Here is a 22,307-nt window from a genome sequence, read left to right on the forward strand (position 1 = left end):
CTGTTATCACTTGTAAGACGTGTAACGTAATAATCTGTACCAAGAATTAAGGGAAAAAAATAAAGGTAACCAAGGCGTCCGACGTCTACCTGAATCAGGTTTATATGAATACCTATCTGTTATTTATATTATTAAACTGAACGTACGAAGTACCTCTAACTATACCGAAAACAATAGTCTGATATATAAAATAAGAAATAATTATAACTCTATTTCCTTTAAAGAAGGTGGTTGATTTTATATTCCACTAAAGAGGTTCGAAGTGAGCCCAAATGACAATAAATGTTTATGTTAAAATCTAGTTTTGTTTAATGACCAGTATTATTTTCAGCTTTAACATAAACTGGTTTCTCGACTTTAAGTTTTAGTAATGTGTAGTTTTAAAAGCGATATGTCTCGAAATATACTCTATTACAAATCAGAGAGAAATTTTGAACGAAATATGATTATCACAGAGATTATAACCAAATGAGCTGTAAATACATGATTACAAGGAGTTTACCGTATTTCACTTGTTGGTCGCTTGAAAATGTTACTCAACCAAAATGAGAAAAAACATCGTCTAAAGGAAAATTTGCTTTATTTGAAATTATTCAAGTAGATAAAAATGCTTTAAACATTAGAATTAATAGCACAAGTTTACATCAATAAAGTAAGTTACTCAAAGTGAGTCTAAATAATAAATATCACGAAGTACACCTATACAGTTACAGTTACATGTATATAGAATGAATAAGCCGTTACAGGAGATAAATGTAGAACAGTGTTTCTCAACGTTCCACATGGCATTCCTACCTTAGCGATTCCAGGGTCTTCCAAATTCTCCCCACCGTTAAATCATCATGAAATAATAAATGATATGCATCATTACACTTTATTTTTACAATAGAAATTAATGAAATTCAGTTAGTCTACAAAACAAAACAATTGTCTATTAATTAATTAATTCAGAGACTTAGTGCGAGCCTTGAAACCTGGCCATAATAGATACGCCTGTAGTCCACATCTCCTGTTTTCGATAAATCAAGTAAATCCTGTTTCTCCACTTTTAATTGATTGTTTTTGTTTTGTTTGTTTGTTTTTGAATTTCGCACAAAGCTACTCGAGGGCTATCTGTGCAAGACGTCCCTAATTTAGCAGTGTAAGACTAGAGGGAAGGCAGCTAGTCATCACCACCCACCGCCAACTCTTGGGCTACTCTTTTACCAACGAATAGTGGGATTGACCATCACATTATAACGCCCCCACGGCTGAGAGGGCGAGCATGTTTGGCGCGACGGGGATGCGAACCCACGACCCTCGAATTACGAGTCGCACGCCTTAACACGCTTGGCCATGCCGGGCTGACTTTTAATTGATTTCTTACGCTACTGTTTGAGAAGGTTTATAATATTTTTGTTTGTTTGTTTTTGAATTTCTAACACAGTTACGCGAGGGCTATCTGCATTACCTGTTCCTAAGTTAGCAGTGTAAGACTAGAGGGAAGGCAGCTAGTCATCACCATCCACCGCCAACTCTGAGACTACTCTTTTACCAACGAATAATGGAATTGACCGTATAACTATAACGTCCCCACAGCTGAAAGGCCTAGCATGTTTGGTGCAACGGAAACTCGAACCCGCAACCCTCAGATTACGAGTCAAGCGCTTTAACCACCTGGCCATGTCGGGCACATAATATTTTAGATCCTCCTAATTACCTTAGAGTAGAGTTTACTGTAATTAAAAAAGTCTTCATATAACTACAAGTGATTAATGATAAATTACTAATATTCGTGCTTAAACGTCTAAACGTTCAAGGTAATCTTGTATCACATGCCAATCGAGAAATTTTGTCTATCCGTTTATCAGTTTCGGGGCCCGGCATGGCCAAGCGTGTTAAGGCGTTCAACTCGTAATCCGAGGGTCGAGGGTTCTAATCCCGATCGCACCAAACATGCTCGCCCTTTCAGCCGTGGGGGCGTTATAATGTAACGGTCAATCCCACTATTCGTTGGTAAAAGAGTAGCCCAGGAGTTACTTGGTAAAAGAGTAGCCGAAGAGTTGGCGGTGGGTGGTGATAACTAGCTGCCTTCCCTCTAGTCTTACACTGCTAACTTAGGGACAGGTAATGCAGATAGCCCTCGCGTAACTGTGCGAGAAATTCAAAAACAAACAAACAAAAATATTATAAACCTTCTCAAACAGTTACTTGGTAAAAGAGTAGCCGAAGAGTTGGCGGTGGGTGGTGATAACTAGCTGCCTTCCCTCTAGTCTTACACTGCTAAATTAAGGACGGCTAGCGCAGATAGCTCTCGAGTAGCTTTGCGCGAAATGCGAAAAACAAACTTATCAGTTTCATTATCTATTCCACACACTAACAATGTATAACTACGTGAAACTTTTAGCGATTTAATTCTACCATATTTGCAAAATACGTCTTGCTTTCTTTTTGTTTTTGACCATTTTAAAAGTTGTTTATGAAGAAGTCATTAATTTTATATCATTTGTAAAAAAAGTTTGAAGTTTTTACATGAAGATACCTAAATAAAGATATATTTTTGCTAGTTATGGAAGACATATACATATTCACTAAACACTTCTGATTACTTTTGCGCAGCATTTGTCAAATATTCTTAAAAATACAGTTTAACCTACACAATACAAACATAGTTTTAGGAGTGAAAAGCTTTAAGAAGACAGAAATTATCAGTGTTTTTTTTAAAAAAAATAGAATTTAAATTAGATTTAAGTATTAAGTATTTAATAATACTTAAATGTATTAAATCTCTTGGTTTCACTGAAATTCACAATTAAAGACCAGACTCCATTTTACTATTCCAAACAGATAATATCCTTGTATCTAAACGTTTGCCCAAAACTACGCAAAGGACGTCCTTAATTTTGAACTGATAAATTAGAGGGAAGGGAGCTAGTCCACATCATTATTACTAACTTATGTTACACCTTTCTCTGATCAAATAATGGAGCCATCAATGGGCCCAACCAATCCCTGAACTATAAACTCTCTGACCATTAGGCTACACACGACCCGATAATCTTCTGTACATAAATTTATATATTAGATTAGGCTTACACTGGTTAAGGGAGTTAGGCTTACACTGGCTAAGGGAGTAAATATATTTCGTATCATTTTGTTCAAAGCATCTAGAAATATTCTTCTAACAACTATAACAACCCACTGACTTAAACAGAACTTCTTATTGCTTCATTTAAAAAATTATTAGCGTATAATGGCAGCAAAGTATATAGACTGGATTTTACTTATTAACATGCTAATTAACACTGTTCATAGTTTAAATAGCTTTTACTTCCATGTGCTTATACGGTTATAGTTCAATTCTAAAAGCAGTAGAAGTTAACCAAATGAATTCGAGAGTTACAGCCTATTATTACCTTAGGTGACTGGTCACTTTATGAGGACTCTCACCTATTATAATTGACGCTTGGCATGGCCAGGTGGATTAAGGCGTTCGACTCGTAATCTGAGGGTAGCGGGTTCGAATCCCCGTCGTACCAAACATGCTCGCTCTTTCAGTTGTGAGGGCTTTATAATGTGACGGTCAGTCCCAGTATTCGTTGGTAAAAGAGTAACCCAAGAGTTGGCGGTGGGAGGTGATGACTATTTGCCTTCACTCTAGTCTTACACTGCAAAATTAGGGATGGCTAGCGCAGATAGCCCTCGTGTAGCTTTGCGCGAAATTTAAAAACAAACAAACATAATACAGTGGTACCTCTATTCTCGAACTTAATCCGTTCCAGAAGGCTGTTCGAAAACCGAATCAATTTTTCCCATAAGAAATACTGTAAATTAAATTAATCCGTTACGGACCTCCAAAAATTACGTATTATGAAGCATTTTAAGCAAATATATTGCTTATTTATACCTGTATAATAATACTTACATGCGTAAAGTCAACCACAAAAACTATAAAGACAATAAAAAAATAATAAATGAAAATTTAACTGCACTTTACCCGTGCTGAAGAGAGCTGATGGCGTAAGTGGAAGGTGGTGAGGAACGTGGAGAGTGGGAGGGTTATTATTGTTTGGAAGGGGAGTAACCTTCTATAAAAACGTCAGGTAACTCTCCTTCTGGGGTTCTTTTTCTTTGCACTGCTACAACCTGCTTGAGACTCACTGGACCTATTTCTCACTAAAAACTTGTCTAATGAGGTTTGTTTCTGCCTGCATTTTAATATGTTTCTGAAGTAAGAGAAGTCATTGAAAAGGTTTATGCTGTGGTTTGCTACAGCTTTATCAGGGTGAAATTTTTCCACAAAACTTTGTAACTCTCATTTTCCACACATTTCCTTGATTAGTGAACTAGGAACATCCTCCCTTCCCTCCTCCTCATCTGAAGACACTTCCTCAGTTGCCTTCTGTTGCTGCTCCTTCTGAAGGTCTTGGAGTTCTTCTGTGGTGATCTCAGTGTTGTGGTCTTCCACCAACTCCTCCCAATCATCACCACTCACATTCAAGCCCATACACTAGGCTAGTGAGACAATATCCTCGACAACAGGCTCAGCTTCAAAGTCTCTATCTGCTACTGAGTCTGGCCACATTTTCTTCCAGGCTGAGTTCATGGCCCTCAAAGACACTTCCCTTTAGGCTCTGTCTATGATCCTCAAGCAATGAAGGATATTAAAGTGATTTTTTCCAGAACTCTGAGGGTTAACTCTGTCAGAGGTCACTTCAAAGCACCTTTGAGTGCTTTGGTATAGAATTTCTTAAAGTTCGATATCACCTGCTGGTCCATGGGCTGAATGAGAGGAGTCGTGTTAGGGGCAAGAGCTTCACCATAATAAAACTATACTCCTCCACCAACCCGACTTGCAAGCCTGGTGGGTGAGCTGGTGCATTGTCCATCACAAGAAGGGCCTTGAGTGGCAACTGTTTTTCTGTGAGGTAATTCTTTACACTTGGGGCAAACACTTCATGGACTCACTCCATAAAAATTTGCCCGGTTACCCATGCTTTACTATTAACCCTCCACATTACATTTAGTTTACTTTTTAGAACATTATTTTTCTTAAAAAACCCTCGGGTTCTCAGAATGGTACACTTAAGTTTTACGTCCACACTTGCATTACTACATAACAATAGAGTTAGCCTGTCCTTCATTGGCTTGTGTCCTAGCAGTGATTTCTCCTCCTTGGTGATGTGGGTCCTCTTTGGCATTTTCTTCCAAAAGAAGCCTGTCTCATCGCAGTTGAACACTTGTTGGTGAATAAAACCCTCAGCTTCTACATAGTCTTCAAATTCCCTAACAAATTTATCAGCAGTGTCTTTGGTAGAACTGGCACCTTCCCCCTGTCTCACCATACTATGTATGCCACTTCTCTTCCTAAATTTTTCAAACCACCCCCTACTAGCCTTAAAGGCATCACTTATATCAACACTCGTTCCAGGAGTGTTTTCCAGGAGGTCAGCATGCAACTGCTTTGCTTTCTCACAAATGATGGTCTCAGAAATGCTATCACCAGCTAACTGTTTTTCGTTTACCCAAATCAACAACAGTTTTTCAACCTCTTCCATTGTTTGTGATCTTTGTTTCGTAAGCACTGTCACTCCTTTTGCAACATCAGCTCCTTTGATAACAACTTTATTTTTCAGTATGGTGCAGACTGTAGACTTCACCATACCAAACTGTGTAGCAAGGTCAGACACGTGAATACCACTCTCATACTTCGCTATGAGATCTTTTTTCACCTCTATTGTGGCTCTAACAACTTTTCTTTTTGGTTTGCTGCTTTCATTATCCTTCTTTAACCCCATGGTGGCTTAATTAATCAGAATATTTAAAAAACAACAAGAAAACAAAAAGGAAAACAAGAACGTTCACAGCAGATTTTAGCGGGGGTGTGGACTGAGCGACAGATGCGGGTAAAATGTTTTGGGCAAGCTTGGCGTGGGCCAAAAATGGTCGAAGGGTCGTTCGGGTCATCAGTCGGGTTATTTCGGGGGTTCGGGTCACGACAGCTTTATTCGGGAACCGAGTTTATGTTCGACAACAGAGACATTTTTTTCTCAAACAATATGTTCAAAAACCGAATTGTTCGAGAAGGGAATCAATCGAGAACCAAGGTATCATTGTAAACACCTATTATTGATTGTAGTCTGTGTTAGGCATGCTGTGATATGTGAAACTCACAATTTGTTTCCTTTCTTAATTTAAATGGCCTAGCGCGTTAAGGCGTGCACTTCGTAATCTGAGGGTCGCGGGTTCGTGCCCGCGTCGCGCTAAACATGCTCGCCCTCCCAGCCGTGGGGGCGTATAATGTGACGGTCAATCCCACTATTCGTTGGTAAAAGAGTAGCCCAAGAGTTGGCGGTGGGTGGTGATGACTAGCTGCCTTCCCTCTGGTCTTACACTGCTAAATTAGGGACGGCTAGCACAGATAGCCCTCGAGTAGCTTTGTGCAAAATTCCAAAACAAACAAACAATTCTTAAATTAATAAATATTTCATGCTAGTTCTAAAATTTTCAACCATACTTGCATGCAGGCGTACAAAAGTGGTTATAGTATGCTGCTAACTTATTGATGTTATAATTACGCATCGCCATATGCTGAACTCTCTCTCTCTTTCTTACAAAATATTACAGTGGATGACTGTGTGGCTTAACAAACATTTACAGATTTGATCGGAGGACCAGTATGTACACCCTGTTTTTTCATGTTCTTCATAGGATGTGCACTAGAAAAAGACGAGTTTCGTACAAAATACTTAATCCTCTCAATGGTTTAAAAATATCTTAATTGTTCATCCAGATCTCCTATCTTGGTTTCTCGACAGTAAGAGAGAAGAATTGTTCCCAAACTAAATAAGGCTTACATTGGTGAAGTGGAAAAACCACATGGAGTTAAACCTATCTCGTATAGACCAGATAAAAGTTTTAAGAAGAATCATTCTAAAAACTCTTCCTAACTAATAAACTTGCTTAAAAAGGAATATCTAACACACCTTAGAACTCGTGTTAATTCAGCAAAGTGTATTGATTGTTTTTAGTACTTATCATTTGAATTAACAATGTTCACATAAAAGAAAGAAAACAACTCCACCCACGGACTTGCATATCGGCATTTAACATGAGTTGTAAGTGAATGAAGATTACTTTGTTTTTTTGCATTGTTTATTTTTCGAATCAGTCAAACGATAAATTCATTTTTCACTCTATATAAACTTTATGTGGAATCACCTCTAACTGTAACTAATATATTTGGATGAAAGTTTTTCAGTTCATGTGACAAGATCTCAATCTAACCAAATAAGCATCTTTGTACTGTACTTGAACCCAGATTCATCATCATAATAACCTTCTATTGTAACAGTTTTAGGCGATATACAGAGGTGGTGAATTATTGCATTTCATTCTGAATGCTCAGTTGTCCGACAAGAAGAAAATGAAGTTTGTGCTGTGGGCATGATTGGACACAGCTACTACCTGTTGTAAAGAGATCAGTTTGTGTTGTGGGCATGATTGGACACAGCTACCTGTTGTAAAGAGATCAGTTTGCGTTGTGGGCATGATTGGACACAGCTACCTGTTGTAAAGAGATCAGTTTGTGTTGTGGGCATGATTGGACACAGCTACCTGTTGTAAAGAGATCAGTTTGTGTTGTGGGCATGATTGGACACAGCTACCTGTTGTAAAGAGATCAGTTTGTGTTGTGGGCATGATTGGACACAGCTACCTGTTGTAAAGAGATCAGTTTGCGTTGTGGGCATGATTGGACACAGCTACCTGTTGTAAAGAGATCAGTTTGTGTTGTGGGCATGATTGGACACAGCTACTACCTGTTGTAAAGAGATCAGTTTGTGTTGTGGGCATGATTGGACACAGCTACCTGTTGTGAAGAGATCAGTTTGTGTTGTGGGCATGATTGGACACAGCTACCTGTTGTAAAGAGATCAGTTTGTGTTGTGGGCATGATTGGACACAGCTACCTGTTGTAAAGAGATCGGTTTGTGTTGTGGGCATGATTGGACACAGCTACCTGTTGTAAAGAGATCAGTTTGTGTTGTGGGCATGATTGGACACAGCTACCTGTTGTAAAGAGATCAGTTTGTGTTGTGGGCATGATTGGACACAGCTACCTGTTGTAAAGAGATCAGTTTGTGTTGTGGGCATGATTGGACACAGCTACCTGTTGTAAAGAGATCAGTTTGTGTTGTGGGCATGATTGGACACAGCTACCTGTTGTAAAGAGATCAGTTTGTGTTGTGGGCATGATTGGACACAGCTACCTGTTGTAAAGAGATCAGTTTGTGTTGTGGACATGATTGGACACAGCTACCTGTTGTAAAGAGATCAGTTTGTGTTGTGGGCATGATTGGACACAGCTACCTGTTGTAAAGAGATCAGTTTGTGTTGTGGGCATGATTGGACACAGCTACCTGTTGTAAAGAGATCTGTTTGTGTTGTGGGCATGATTGGACACAGCTACCTGTTGTAAAGAGATCAGTTTGTGTTGTGGGCATGATTGGACACAGCTACCTGTTGTAAAGAGATCAGTTTGTGTTGTGGGCATGATTGGACACAGCTACCTGTTGTAAAGAGATCAGTTTGTGTTGTGGGCATGATTGGACACAGCTACCTGTTGTAAAGAGATCAGTTTGTGTTGTGGACATGATTGGACACAGCTACCTGTTGTAAAGAGATCAGTTTGTGTTGTGGGCATGATTGGACACAGCTACCTGTTGTAAAGAGATCAGTTTGTGTTGTGGGCATGATTGGACACAGCTACCTGTTGTAAAGAGATCAGTTTGTGTTGTGGGCATGATTGGACACAGCTACCTGTTGTAAAGAGATCAGTTTGTGTTGTGGGCATGATTGGACACAGCTACCTGTTGTAAAGAGATCAGTTTGTGTTGTGGGCATGATTGGACACAGCTACCTGTTGTAAAGAGATCTGTTTGTGTTGTGGGCATGATTGGACACAGCTACCTGTTGTAAAGAGATCAGTTTGTGTTGTGGGCATGATTGGACACAGCTACCTGTTGTAAAGAGATCAGTTTGTGCTGTGGGCATGATTGGACACAGCTACCTGTTGTAAAGAGATCAGTTTGTGTTGTGGGCATGATTGGACACAGCTACCTGTTGTAAAGAGATCAGTTTGTGTTGTGGGCATGATTGGACACAGCTACCTGTTGTAAAGAGATCAGTTTGTGTTGTGGGCATGATTGGACACAGCTACCTGTTGTAAAGAGATCAGTTTGTGTTGTGGGCATGATTGGACACAGATACCTGTTGTAAAGAGATCAGTTTGTGTTGTGGGCATGATTGGACACAGCTACCTGTTGTAAAGAGATCAGTTTGTGTTGTGGGCATGATTGGACACAGCTACCTGTTGTAAAGAGATCAGTTTGTGTTGTGGGCATGATTGGACACAGATACCTGTTGTAAAGAGATCAGTTTGTGTTGTGGGCATGATTGGACACAGCTACCTGTTGTTTTCTTTATAAGAGATCAGTTTGTGTTGTGGGCATGATTGGACACAGCTACCTGTTGTAAAGAGATCAGTTTGTGTTGTGGGCATGATTGGACAGTTATTCAGTCAGGTTTTGATACCATATGACAGTGTTTATAAGATATTTTGCATGATAAAGTTGCACATTAAGGAATATTGACAGCTCTTGAAGGAATAATTCTCTCTTCAAGAATTTCACTTTGTTCTGGTTGGCCGCTGGTAAAGTGGTAAGTTTAAAGATTTACAACGCTAAAATCAGGGTTCCGATTGCCCTCTGTGAACTCAGCAGATAGCCCGATGTGTGCAAGAAAGCACTTACAGCCCTTGTTCTGTAACGGGAATTCGATCACTCTTATATATGAAAGACGTTTTTTTTCCTTTTGTAAATAGAATCTGACCATAGATGCCTTTGAACAATTAATTTAAAAAAAATATTTCGAATGGTGTTCCTACTAGACGGACATCCACTACCATGCCTTGAAGAAAGTTAAAGAGATCTTTGCTATTAACTTTAGTTTTATAGACTACTTATAGAATCATTTTCTGTGAACTTTATTGAATTTCAAATGGTACACTTTCACATCTAGTCCAGAAGTATCAGTTGTTTTTACAATTCAATTTAACTATTAGTTATCATTTTTTCGTTTACTTTTGTTTAGTTAGCTTTGTTTGTTTGCTTTGTTTTTGAATTTCACACAAAGCTACTCGAGGGCTATCTGTGCTAGCCGTCCCTAATTTAGAAGTGTAAGACTAGAGGAAAGACAGCTAGTCATCACCACCCACCACCAACTATTGGGCTACTCTTTTACCAACGAATAGTGGGATTGACCGTCACATTATAACGTCCCCACGGCTGAAAGGGCGAGCATGTTTGGCGCAACCGGGATGTGAACCCGCGACCCTCAGATTACGAGTCGCATGCCCTAACACGCTTGACCATGCCAGGCCGTTTAGTTCAACATTTTAGCTCTTCAAATAGCTTTTGTTGTCACATATAGTTACATCGTCTTTATGAATGACATTGCGCCAATCAACTTATAATGATTACAGCTTTTGAAGCATTGCACGTGCTGCTTGACTATTTAAGGAGGAAGAGAAAATAAAATTCGTTACCCGTTGGTGCCAACTCTGTGGACGCTCTGGGGAGCGAGCTACATTGGAAAATAAATTATGGGTGTTAAAGCCCAGCATTATTTTTTATAACATGTCGTAAGAGAAACGTCCCCCTGTGGGACGGATAGTGATCGGTCTACGGATTAACAAAACTAAATTCTGAATTTCAATACCCTGCGGTGATATATGTATCAGCGTGACTTCGTTATAAAACAAATAAACAAAATCACCAGATTATAATGTCTAACATTAATTGTTTAAAATAAAACAGAAACTGAAATTGAAACTTGTCTCAACCTTTTCATATTCATGATAGAATGTATTTAAAGACATCCTTACTGTTATATTTTACCTGTTTCTCTCATGCGTGCGGCCCGGCATGGTCAGGTGATTGAGGCACTGGACTTGTAATCTGAGGGTCGCGGATTCGAATCTCCGTCGCACCAAACATGCTAACTCTTTCAGTCGTGGGGGCGTTATAATGTTATGATCAATCCCACTATTCGTTGGTAAAAGAGCAGCCCAAGAGTTGGCGGTGGGTGGTGATAACTAGCTGCCTTCCCACTAGTCCTACACTGCTAAATTAGGGACGGCTAGTACAGATAGCCCTCGAGTAGCTTTGCGCAAAATTCAGACCAAACTCAGGCATGCTTTTCAATGTTAAATTGACTCTTATAGTCAAATAGTCATGGAGTGCCTTCAAAAAGCAGCTACGGACACGATACCTAAACAACAATATACAACCAAAAACAATACATGGAAACCAACAAAACAACTATTAACAATGATAAAACAACGAAGACAATTAAGAAGAATATTTATAGCAACAAGAGAACAAGAAATAAAATCACAAATTAACAACATTAGAAATAAAAGTAGAGCAGAAATTAAACAACTTAAACAAGAAAAATGGGACAACTTCTGCTCTCAACTAAACGAACAAACCGACCCTAGCAAGTTCTGGTTACACTTGAAAAAATTCACAAATAAACCCACTACAAGAAAATACCCAACACTGGAATATAACAACACCTTAACACATAACAACAAAGAAAAAGAAGAAACCTTCAAACATCAATTACAAAACACATTTAAAACACACAATGATACCGACATGAACAGCTATTACTACAATAAAATAAACAACCACGTAACAGACAACATAGAATTATATAAACCACACTTTCCAGTCAACATTAAAACCAGCAACACTAACAAAACAAATGAGCACAATACCCAACCACTCACCAAAAGAATCAAACTAAATGAACTTGAACAAGCAATCAAAAATACAAAAACAAAGCACCAGGAAACGATGGAACACAAGCAATACTTTTCAAAAGGCACTCCAAAATTATTTGACCACCTATTAGCAATATTTAATCTATTTCTACATTCTGGATACATCCCAGTTTCTTGGAAGCAAGCTAATATTTTAATGTTCCACAAAGAAGAAAAACCAGCCAATAAACCAAACAGTTATCGACCGATCAGCCTGATCAGCTGTGTAGGTAAAATTCTCGAAATAATAATAAGCAATAGACTCTCCACATTTTTGGAGAATAATGCAAAATTACCAGAAGAACAAAACTGATTTAGAAAATATAGGCAAATAACAGATCACTTAATTTGGTTAACTGAAACAATAATAAACAGCTTTAACAATAAAGAATGCACTGTTGCCTGCTTCCTCGATATCGAGAAATCATTCGACACTGTATGGCACAATGATCTTCGGTTCCATATGTATGAAATGGAACTACCGCGAGGAATTATTCGCTGGTTATCAAACTTTTTGGAAAATACTAAATGTAGAGTAAACGTAGAGGGAACTTTCTCGGAGTTCTTCACTCCAGAAGCTGGATTCCCTCAAGGAGGGGTAGTTAGCCCTGTTTTCTTCATCATGTATGTAAGTAACATGCCACTAAAAGACCCAAATCATGGATACGCGTCTCAGTTCGCTGATGATGTAGCAATTTGGAAAAGTGTCCCTACACCAGAAATAGCAGCCGCTAATTTACAACCACAACTAAATAGATTATGTGAATATTTGAAAAATATAGAATCAAAATAAATACAGCGAAGACGCAACTAGTAATATTTTCAAAATCTACGAAATATCAAAAAGTTCAACCCCAAATCTACATAAATGGGGAACGCCTCCAGACTGCTACATCTGCAAAATTTTTAGGATTAACATATGATTCGAAGCTTACATGGATGAAACATGTAAATAACATAAAAATTAATATTTGGCGAAGAATAAACTATGCTAGGAGTCTAACTGGTAAAAACTACGGAACATCACCAGAAAACATCATTAAAATATACAAGACATACATTAGACCTGTAATAGACTATGCAGCTCCTGCATGGATCAATGTAAGTGTAAATCAAATTCAAACCAAACTCCAAACATTACAGAATACGCTAATTACATCAGCATACAGAGTACCTAAAACCACTTCATCAAAGTTCATGCATAATTACTCAAACACACAAACAATACCAGATAGACTTCTACAGAGTATATTTTGATAAAAAATGGCGAAAAACTGAGTTGCTATGCGAACTTGACAGATATTGCATATATGATGAAGAGCGACCTAAACACCTTTCCCCATTAAATCATTAAGACAAAATCATTTCAAATAATAATAATAGTAGTAGTATTAGAATTTAGATAAAATAAAACAGGTCACCTACGTTCTACACTTATTAAATAATAATAATAGTAATAATAATGATAATAACAAAAATCAAGAACAATATAAATGGACATTGCCCTGAAAAGGACCAGACTAAATTTATGATATCACTCCAGCCATTCTGTATTTAAATTGAAATATATATTAATCTGGCCACTTCAACAAAGTTATGGAAGGAGGAAGAGGTCGAGAGTACCTGACCCTCCTGGGTATACACATAAATATACCCAAACACCAGAGAGACTAGACTAGACTTAATGTTCTAATTTTTTAACTGACCAGTTTTCTTGATCATCTATAATCTTCTAAATCTCCCATAATACCTTTCAATTTAAATTTCTTAGATTTGCGACACTTATGTTATATATAACCTTTATAACCTGTTTTCTCGTTTTTTTAATTTACAGCCACCATTTTCTTTCTATAAGGAATATGTTTAAACTACCATGAGAAAAGTTTTCAATTATGTATATCTACATACATATACAAGTATATGTGTATTTAATTTGTAAAGAACCTAGTAAGGTACTGAATATTCTCCTAAAAGAAAACAACAAGGTTAACAGTGATAATATTTAATGACGCAACTTGTTCAAAAATTAAACGATTATAACGTGAAAAATGGCTACCAATCGTTAGCCAAAACATTATTCCAATGAAAAAAAAATTCTATACAAAAAAAATTACAAGACAAATCCTTCAGGCCCCCAGCTAATACAGCGGTAAGTCTACGGATTTACAACGCTAAAATCAGGGGTTTTATTCCCCTCGGTGGACTCAGCATGTAGCCCGATGTGATTTTCCAATAAGAAAACACACACACACACACACATATACAAATCTTCAGGTAAATTAGGTTTCGAAGAATATATAGAAATACAAAACTACTTTAGACTAATATGATTGTTTCTTAGTGATGTTTTTAAGATGTTATATCCGTTATGCATTCGGAACATGAAAGAACAACAAACTGTTGAGTCGTCAAGAATATAAGGTTTATTGCTTCAAAGAAAATATATGTTAATATATTTTCTAACGAACAATATACACAAAATGTGAAGATCACAACTTCGCGTAGTATAAACGTACTGAGCAGGAGGAAGACGTAGTTGTTGTCCTTGGAACAAATTTTTTCATTATATAAGAACCAGTTTTGGTTACTTTTTAAAGAGTTTGATATGCATGTCGATGCAGTTTTATACCTTTATTTCACTTAATCATAAATATGTAAGACAAACGTGCTGCAGCTTTGAAAGAAACGAAAGTTAAGATTGCTGCTCAGTTCTTTTTATCCTTGAAAAAATGTTGCTCCCCTGACTGTGAATTAAACATAACTGTTGATTGTGAATAAACGATACGTGCATACAAACCAATTCTGTATAACTCTTTGATTTTCTGGTTTATAATTTATGTTAGTGTGACTCGTAATGGTTATATATCCTCCCAACATATAGATAGTCTAACTGATAACATTACATAACCTCTACTATAAAGATTGTTTGTTTGCTTTTGAATTACGTGCAAAGCTACACGAAGGCTATCTACGCTAGCCGTCCCTAATTTAGCAGTGTAAGACTAGAGGGAAGGTAGTTACTTATTACCTCGACATTGTTCTGTATTTAGAGTAAATAAAACCAAAATTAAGAATAACAAACATATTTTTTCCTTGCTTTTGAAATTGAAACGTCACGCTGTGTAGTAGCCTATGAAGTATATACTTCTTCACGTGATTTATGGCATGCGCACGTTTTACTGATATTACAACAGTGAAGTCTCTTTAGTGACGGTTAACTGAACGATACGCAACACACAACTTCACAACGATGCGAATAGTCAAAACAGATGATTATTCCAAGCGGCTTTCGACCTTCTTTTGAGAAAATTACTATCACCTGTTTTCTATCACTAAATAGGGCCACAGAAATTAGTTTTAAACACTTATTGTGCTTGAAATTACGTTAAATCTCTCAAATTAATTGAAGAATATTTTATAGCATCAAATATAATACTGAATGGTATGTGAATTTCAATGATGATTTTCCCAAGAATTTTACTGGCTTTGATGCTTTCACATTATTGTATATAAATGTGAAGATCCCTAAACCAAGAGGCTTAGGTGGTTATTATGAATTCTTTCCAAAGTCATATGAGAAATTAGCTTTCATCATGAAGTACTTTTCCCATCAAGATACCTATTAAACTTTTATTTGAATTGGATGTCGCGTCTCTTCGATATATTTAGCCCTATGAAAATGTCCCTCGCTAGAACAACGGTAAGTCTACATATTTACAACGCTAAACTCAGGGGTTCGATTTTCCCTAGGTGGACTCAGCAGATAGCTTGATGTGGCTTTGCTATAAAAAACACATTCGCACACACACCCTATGAAAGTTTAAAAGTAAATATTGGTTTGGTTTGGTTTAGAATTTCGCGAAAGCTACATGAGGCCTATCTGCGCTAGCCCTCCCTAATTTACCAGTGTAAGACCAGAGGGAAGGCAGCTAGTCATCACCACCCGCCGCCAACTCTTGGGCTACTCTTTTACCAACGAATAGTGGGATTGAACGTCACATTATAACGCCCCCACGGCAGAAAGGGCGAGCATGTTTGGTGCGATTGGGATTCGAACCCGCGATTACGAATCGAACGCCTTAACCCACCTGGCCATGCCGGGCCTCAGTAAATGTTAATAATAGTTATTATTATTTTGTCTGTTCTGACTTGTGATAACTAAGCTTCATGTTCTTCCTACTGGATAACTGGATAATCATTTTGAAGAAATGTCGTATTGTTCTTCAAACGTAATGAATTTCAGTTAGGCAACAATTACATAGTTGCACAACAGCTTATTACTTTATTAATTGAACATTTAATTTATCGAAAAGAACAATTCCTCTGTTATTTCCTTAGCAACGGTTATAACAGATACAGTGTGGTTGATGTTTTGTCACATATTCTTCTTTACTTAAGTTCTTAACTGCTTAAAAGTTACAAATAATGCTAGACTATAGTCATGTATCATGGCAGAAATAATTTATTTTCATATTTTTCGTTAGTTATCCCTGATCTGGATGTTGTTTTTAAATGTTTAAAACTGTATGTTGCATTTACAGTATATGAATGATGCATACATAAATTAATACTTACATATAGCATTTAAACTATATAAAAGTATGTGTCTATATCGTTCAACTTTGTCGATCACAGCAATCTAACGTAAGTTTGTCTTTCGTTCAACCAAATTCTGATAAAGCTAAGACTAGTTGTAGTAGTACTACCACCCAGCCTTAATAATAGAATTAGGATACATATATGTATATATTCAAAAAGCTTAGAAATAAATTTTACAACATATTCTTCTGAACAAAAACATTTTTTGATACAGTGTCTGAATTATGATGTTAAATCTCTAGGCTGACTAATACCACAGTTCTTATTGCGGATTTTAAATATTCCATATTATGTTACCCTTAGGCCTAATTTTCTTACTCTAAAACTTTAGCAACCGTTCTGAGTGCACATTGATACCAAAGTGTAAAATTGTATCCTGATCACTCTTATCAAGAATGATATGAAGAAGCAGCAATGAAAAACAAACAATCTTAATGGTGCAACGAGGATAACAACTGGTATTATTTTATGTAGGTCAGAACCAAATCCAATACCTTAGATTCAGAAAAAAATCAGTATTAGTTTTTACAACATCATAAATATGCATACGTGTATTAAAATACAAAGAGAAGTGTAGTGTAATTGTTTTTTAACCCGACAGAATACTGTACTTTAACTTTTGGTATAAAAATACCATTTAGATTTCTAACGTAAACCTGTAGAAGAGAACTAATCAAATAGATTTTTGGAGGTCACGGCACATGTGTTTTAGATTTATCACAGTTTGAATATTTGGATTCAATGATGCAAATGGTTCATTACGTGATGTTTTTGTGTTTTTATTTTAATATTTTGTTTCCGCTAAGCTGTATAACAGTTTCAGTTGGAGTGGTGGGAACAGCTTGTAAAACACATGGTGCAGCTTTGCGTTAACACCAAACATCCTGAAACATATAGAAGGTTTTATGGTTTCATTTTACCAGTTGTGCGGCTTCCAATCGCGCTTGTTCTCCAGTAATCCGATTTCAACAGCAGATTTTAAAAGTATACGCTAGAATGATCTTGTCAATGTGAATATTTGTGATAGAACATGCCCTTCAGCACAAACGCCAAGGAATTCTCAGGGTCTGGTTGCTAATGGCGTGGTCATTACATTACTAGTAAGTTTATTCCCAGGAACAAAAGCAATAAATTGATTTCAAATAACATACACTAGTCAAACTAAATTTACAAAGTCAAGACTTATCATATTACTAAAGTCAGGTTGGCTTTTGAAAAAAGTGTTGACAGGACTGTCCAGAACATTAAACGATTTATTCTTCACAAATTCTTAGAAATCGGTTTTAGATATTTGAGGTGGGCACAAAACAGAGAGACCACTGTTTAGCGTTGTTCACGAGCTGTGCAGTGGATAGCTTTTAGTAACAAAGAAAAGAAGAATTACAATATGAGAAACATATTATTAGATATAGGATAAATCATGTCCAGTTAGAGTTTTCACAAAAATATAATCTGTAATTCCCTTTTAACATTTTCACTGGTGTGGTCAGGTTTACTTTTTGTTTGTTTATATGAAAGTAACTTAAAATAGTACTGCTAAATTCTCATAATGGTGTATAACACTCCATGATTCCTTCCAGCCCTCGATTAGTGGTGTCAGTCCATAAATATAATTGGCTGTGCTCGTATGATTCATCATCACTGCTGTTGCCATAAATCCAGACATAAAACAAATGCACATGCTCTCTCTCAGTGATTGGAAAGATAACTCATCAGCATTTCCATGCTATTACGACGAACAGTGTTGTTTCATGAAACTGTAAACTTGCAGTTCATTTTACAAGATGCATCAATATCTTTCAGATTTATTAATTTTATCAGATACATTTAAGTGATATAGGGTCCACTCAAGTTGGAACTTCTTACCACACGTTCACACAGTATTATCGTTTAGAAACGATTAGAATATGGCTCTATATGTTGTTACACACTTTATTTCATCCTCTGCATTAACATTCCACCTATTCCAATACCACTGAAATCAGTAGCTAGAACGAAGAGACAATATTTATGAAAATAACCCAAAACTAGTGCTCAAGCAAGCCAACTGGAAGAATAAAATATACTCTTCAAAAAAAGAAACGCAAAAGGGATATCTTTGTTATTTTAAAGAGAAATATATGTAATAACGTTACAAGCTCAGAGTATGTGGTGTTACACGTGTTAAGACACTGATTGTCAGACCAAAATGACAATAAAAGTTGTGCACTTTGAAAACGGAGGAAAACAACAGATTTTTCGCCAAAACGCATTCGTGTCCAATAAATTTGTTTGAGAGATCTGCATGTTCTGCAAGTGCAACATATGCCAAATCCCTATAAAAGTGACGGGTTCTCGGTTTCCATAGCTCAGTGTTAAGCCACCGACACGCAATACAGTTACGCCAAGACTGACTGAAGCACAACGCAACAACGCCGTTAGTCGCTTGGAAGCAGGCGAATCTCGATCAGATGTTGCCAGAGCTGTGAATGTCCACCCAAGCACCATCACAAGGCTATGGAATCGTCACCAACAACATGGATCAACTTGTGACCGTCCACGATCTGGCAGACCTCGTGTGACCACGCCTGCACAAGATCGCTACATTCGGTTACGTCACCTTCGAGATATGACCACCACTGCGACGTCTACTGCCTCAACCATACCAGGGCTGCGTAGGATTTCCGATCAGACCGTACGCAACCGTTGACGAGATTCTTAGGCCCCATGTGCAACCCATCATGGTGAACGTCAACGACGTTTTTCAACATGACAACGCCCGTCCTCACACAGCCCGACTCACCACTGTCTTCTTGAGACACCATAACATCAACGTTCTTCCTTGGCCCTCCAGATCGCCAGATTTAAACTCCATCGAACATCTTTGGGACGAGTTGGACCGACGTCTGCGACGGCGACAACCTCAACCGCAGACTCTACCTCAGCTTGCAGCAGCTTTGCAGGCTGAGTGGACAGCCATTCCACAGGATGTGATTCGTCATCTCATCGCTTCCATAGGCAGGAGATACCAAGCAGTTATTGATGCTCACGGGGGCATACTCGTTATTGACGTTGAGTGATGTTAAACTTCACCTAGTGAGCGTGGACTTCGCCTTTGCAGACTTTGAATGTTCAGCAGTGAATGTGCAAAGTTTCACACATGTCATACAGAACTACCCGGAATAAACTTGTTAACAATATGTCTCAAATTTTGCCTTTTGCGTTTCTTTTTTTGAAGAGTATATATCCGTATTTCACCCAAAGTGCTTAATAGTCGTAGTAATTGCAGATGGTGATGTAACTAACTTGCTTATAATGATCACAACCGTTAACAGTTCAATCGAAACTTAAAAAACTGCAGGCTTCTCAATTTGTTTCAACCTAAGCCAAGTCCTTAACTCACGAAGTCTTTACAGGGTCAATGGACACTCCATCTTTATCTATGTAAAAGGAGTCCCCCGTTTTTGTGCAAATTAACTCACACTTTCTTAAGTTTAAATTCCACTCAGCATTTTTATATACTATTACTAGTGGCCTAATAATCTACAGTTAAAACTCATTTACATATAAGTAACATTTCTCTCATTGTAATGAACTCAGTGAAATGCCAAATGTCTTATACAGACTGAATGGTATGACGTAAAACTGATGCAGTCCTTACTGAGAGCAAAAATTAACATTAGGTTTGCTTTCAACATTCAGATTGACAGTTTGACTTACTACTAGTCAGAAGTCAAACTACATGTACTAATTTTAGTATGTTCAAATATTTGTGCAACTGTGGATAAAGAAGCATTGGTGCATGTTACTGTATTCATCAGTTTAAAGTCTACACAAAGCCTTGGCCTTCTCTGTTTTTCTCTTTACAACAACTACTGGAGATAAATAAGCACTCTCCAAAGATAATTGTTCACTCTTTCAATACCCACTCACTTTAAAAACTAGAAAAGTTCTTGGTTTATAAAGGAAAACTGATTAAGAGGAAACACATATGGTACACAGGTATACTACGTGATTTCTATTAATTTATTTTATACACTATTTAGTTATCTACATATAGGTTATGTAGTATTAACTTATAAAGTCACTCAAATGAATCTCTAGGCTTATCTCACTCCAGTTAACCACAAAATTGTTTATCAACGTTGTTTTCTGTGTACTTTACTGTGGAAAATGTTATTGTAACGCAAAAAATAACGTATAGAAAGAGACAGTGATCTTTTCCTTACAACATCCCTTGTCGTGAAATTAGAGTAACTTCAGTGCCTATGTCTTGAGAATAACGTTAATTTTGACACTCTTACAACATCTCTTGTTGTGAAGTTAAAGTAACGTTCAGTCATGTGGTCAGTGCCTATGTCTTGAGAAGAACGTTAATCTTGACATCCTTACAAAATCTCTTGTTGTGAAGTTAGAGTTACGTTCAGTCATGTGGTCAGTGCTTATGTCTTGAGAAGAACGTTAATCTTGTCATCCTTACAACATCTCTTTTTGTGAAGTTAGAGTAACGTCCAGTCATGTGGTCAGTGCCTATGTCTTGAGAAGAACGTTAATCTTGACATCCTTACAACATCTCTTGTTGTGAAGTTAGAGTAACGTCCAGTCATGTGGTCAGTGCCTATGTCTTGAGAAGAACGTTAATCTTGACATCCTTACAAAATCTCTTGTTGTGAAGTTAGAGTTACGTTCAGTCATGTGGTCAGTGCTTATGTCTTGAGAAGAACGTTAATCTTGTCATCCTTACAACATCTCTTGTTGTGAAGTTAGAGTAACGTTCAGTCATGTGGTCAGTGCCTATGTCTTGAAAAGAACGTTAATCTTGTCACCCTTACAACAACTCTTGTTGTGAAGTTAGAGTAACGTTCAGTCATGTGGTCAGTGCCCATGTCTTGAGAAGAACGTTAATCTTGACATTAGTATATAATGTATGCTTTATGATGATGTGACGGTTGTGAATAGAATTGACTTGATAGACTATACGAATATAATTAGTTTAAATAGGCTGAGAAATCACCAGTGATTGTATCACACGTACACAGTTTCCAAATTTTGGATGTGTGTCTGAAATAAAGATTATTTCACTGTGCGGCCCATTGTGTATAGTTTATTTCTTTTCCTCAAATTTAATTGAGATTGAGAGAGCTAAGATTCTGCTCCATAACACATTTTCTGATGAGCCCCGTGTTATTTTCTAGCTCCTATTCGATTATTCTAAAAGAAATCAGTGAACCCAAAAATATCACAAAGAAGAAAGGAGACAAATATATGGTGTCTTGACTATTGTATTTATTTTTCTGCAATATCTTTTTTCTCCTAATGAGTGCATTTGCTTTTAATATTCAGAACTTTTGCTCTTGAGCTGAGGTGGACGTGTAAAGGAGGTTCATGAGACTCTGTGTATGAGCTCTGAACTGGAGAAGTGCGGAAAGCTCCAGTGCAAAACCAAAGTCCTTGATGAGAAACAGGATCCAGCATCTTCAAGGCCGAGGTCCTGGCAGAGCCATAGACCAATGATCCGTAGACGAGTTTCAATCGAATAACAGCACGATATATTTTTAACATAGAACATCGATCCGCTCCCCAAGTGGTGGAAGATAGGACAAGGAGGATGTTCAGTGCTCTTGTACATTTGACCCGTAGCTGCTTGATGTGTAGTATAAAAGTCAGCTTCCGGTCAAAGATAAGCAAGTCCCAAGAACTTTGTCTCAGGGACTATGGGAAGCATAATTTCACTGACAAGAAGTTCAGGATCAGGGTAAATACCCTGTTGGTGACAAATGTACATGTAAATGGTTTTAGAGAGAGAAAAGTTAAAACCTTTTGCTGTGGTCCACTTCAGTAAATGATTGAGGGTAGTCTGTAG

The sequence above is a fragment of the Tachypleus tridentatus genome, chromosome 9, assembly GCF_004210375.1.
Source record: "Tachypleus tridentatus isolate NWPU-2018 chromosome 9, ASM421037v1, whole genome shotgun sequence".
NCBI lineage: Eukaryota > Metazoa > Arthropoda > Merostomata > Xiphosura > Limulidae > Tachypleus > Tachypleus tridentatus.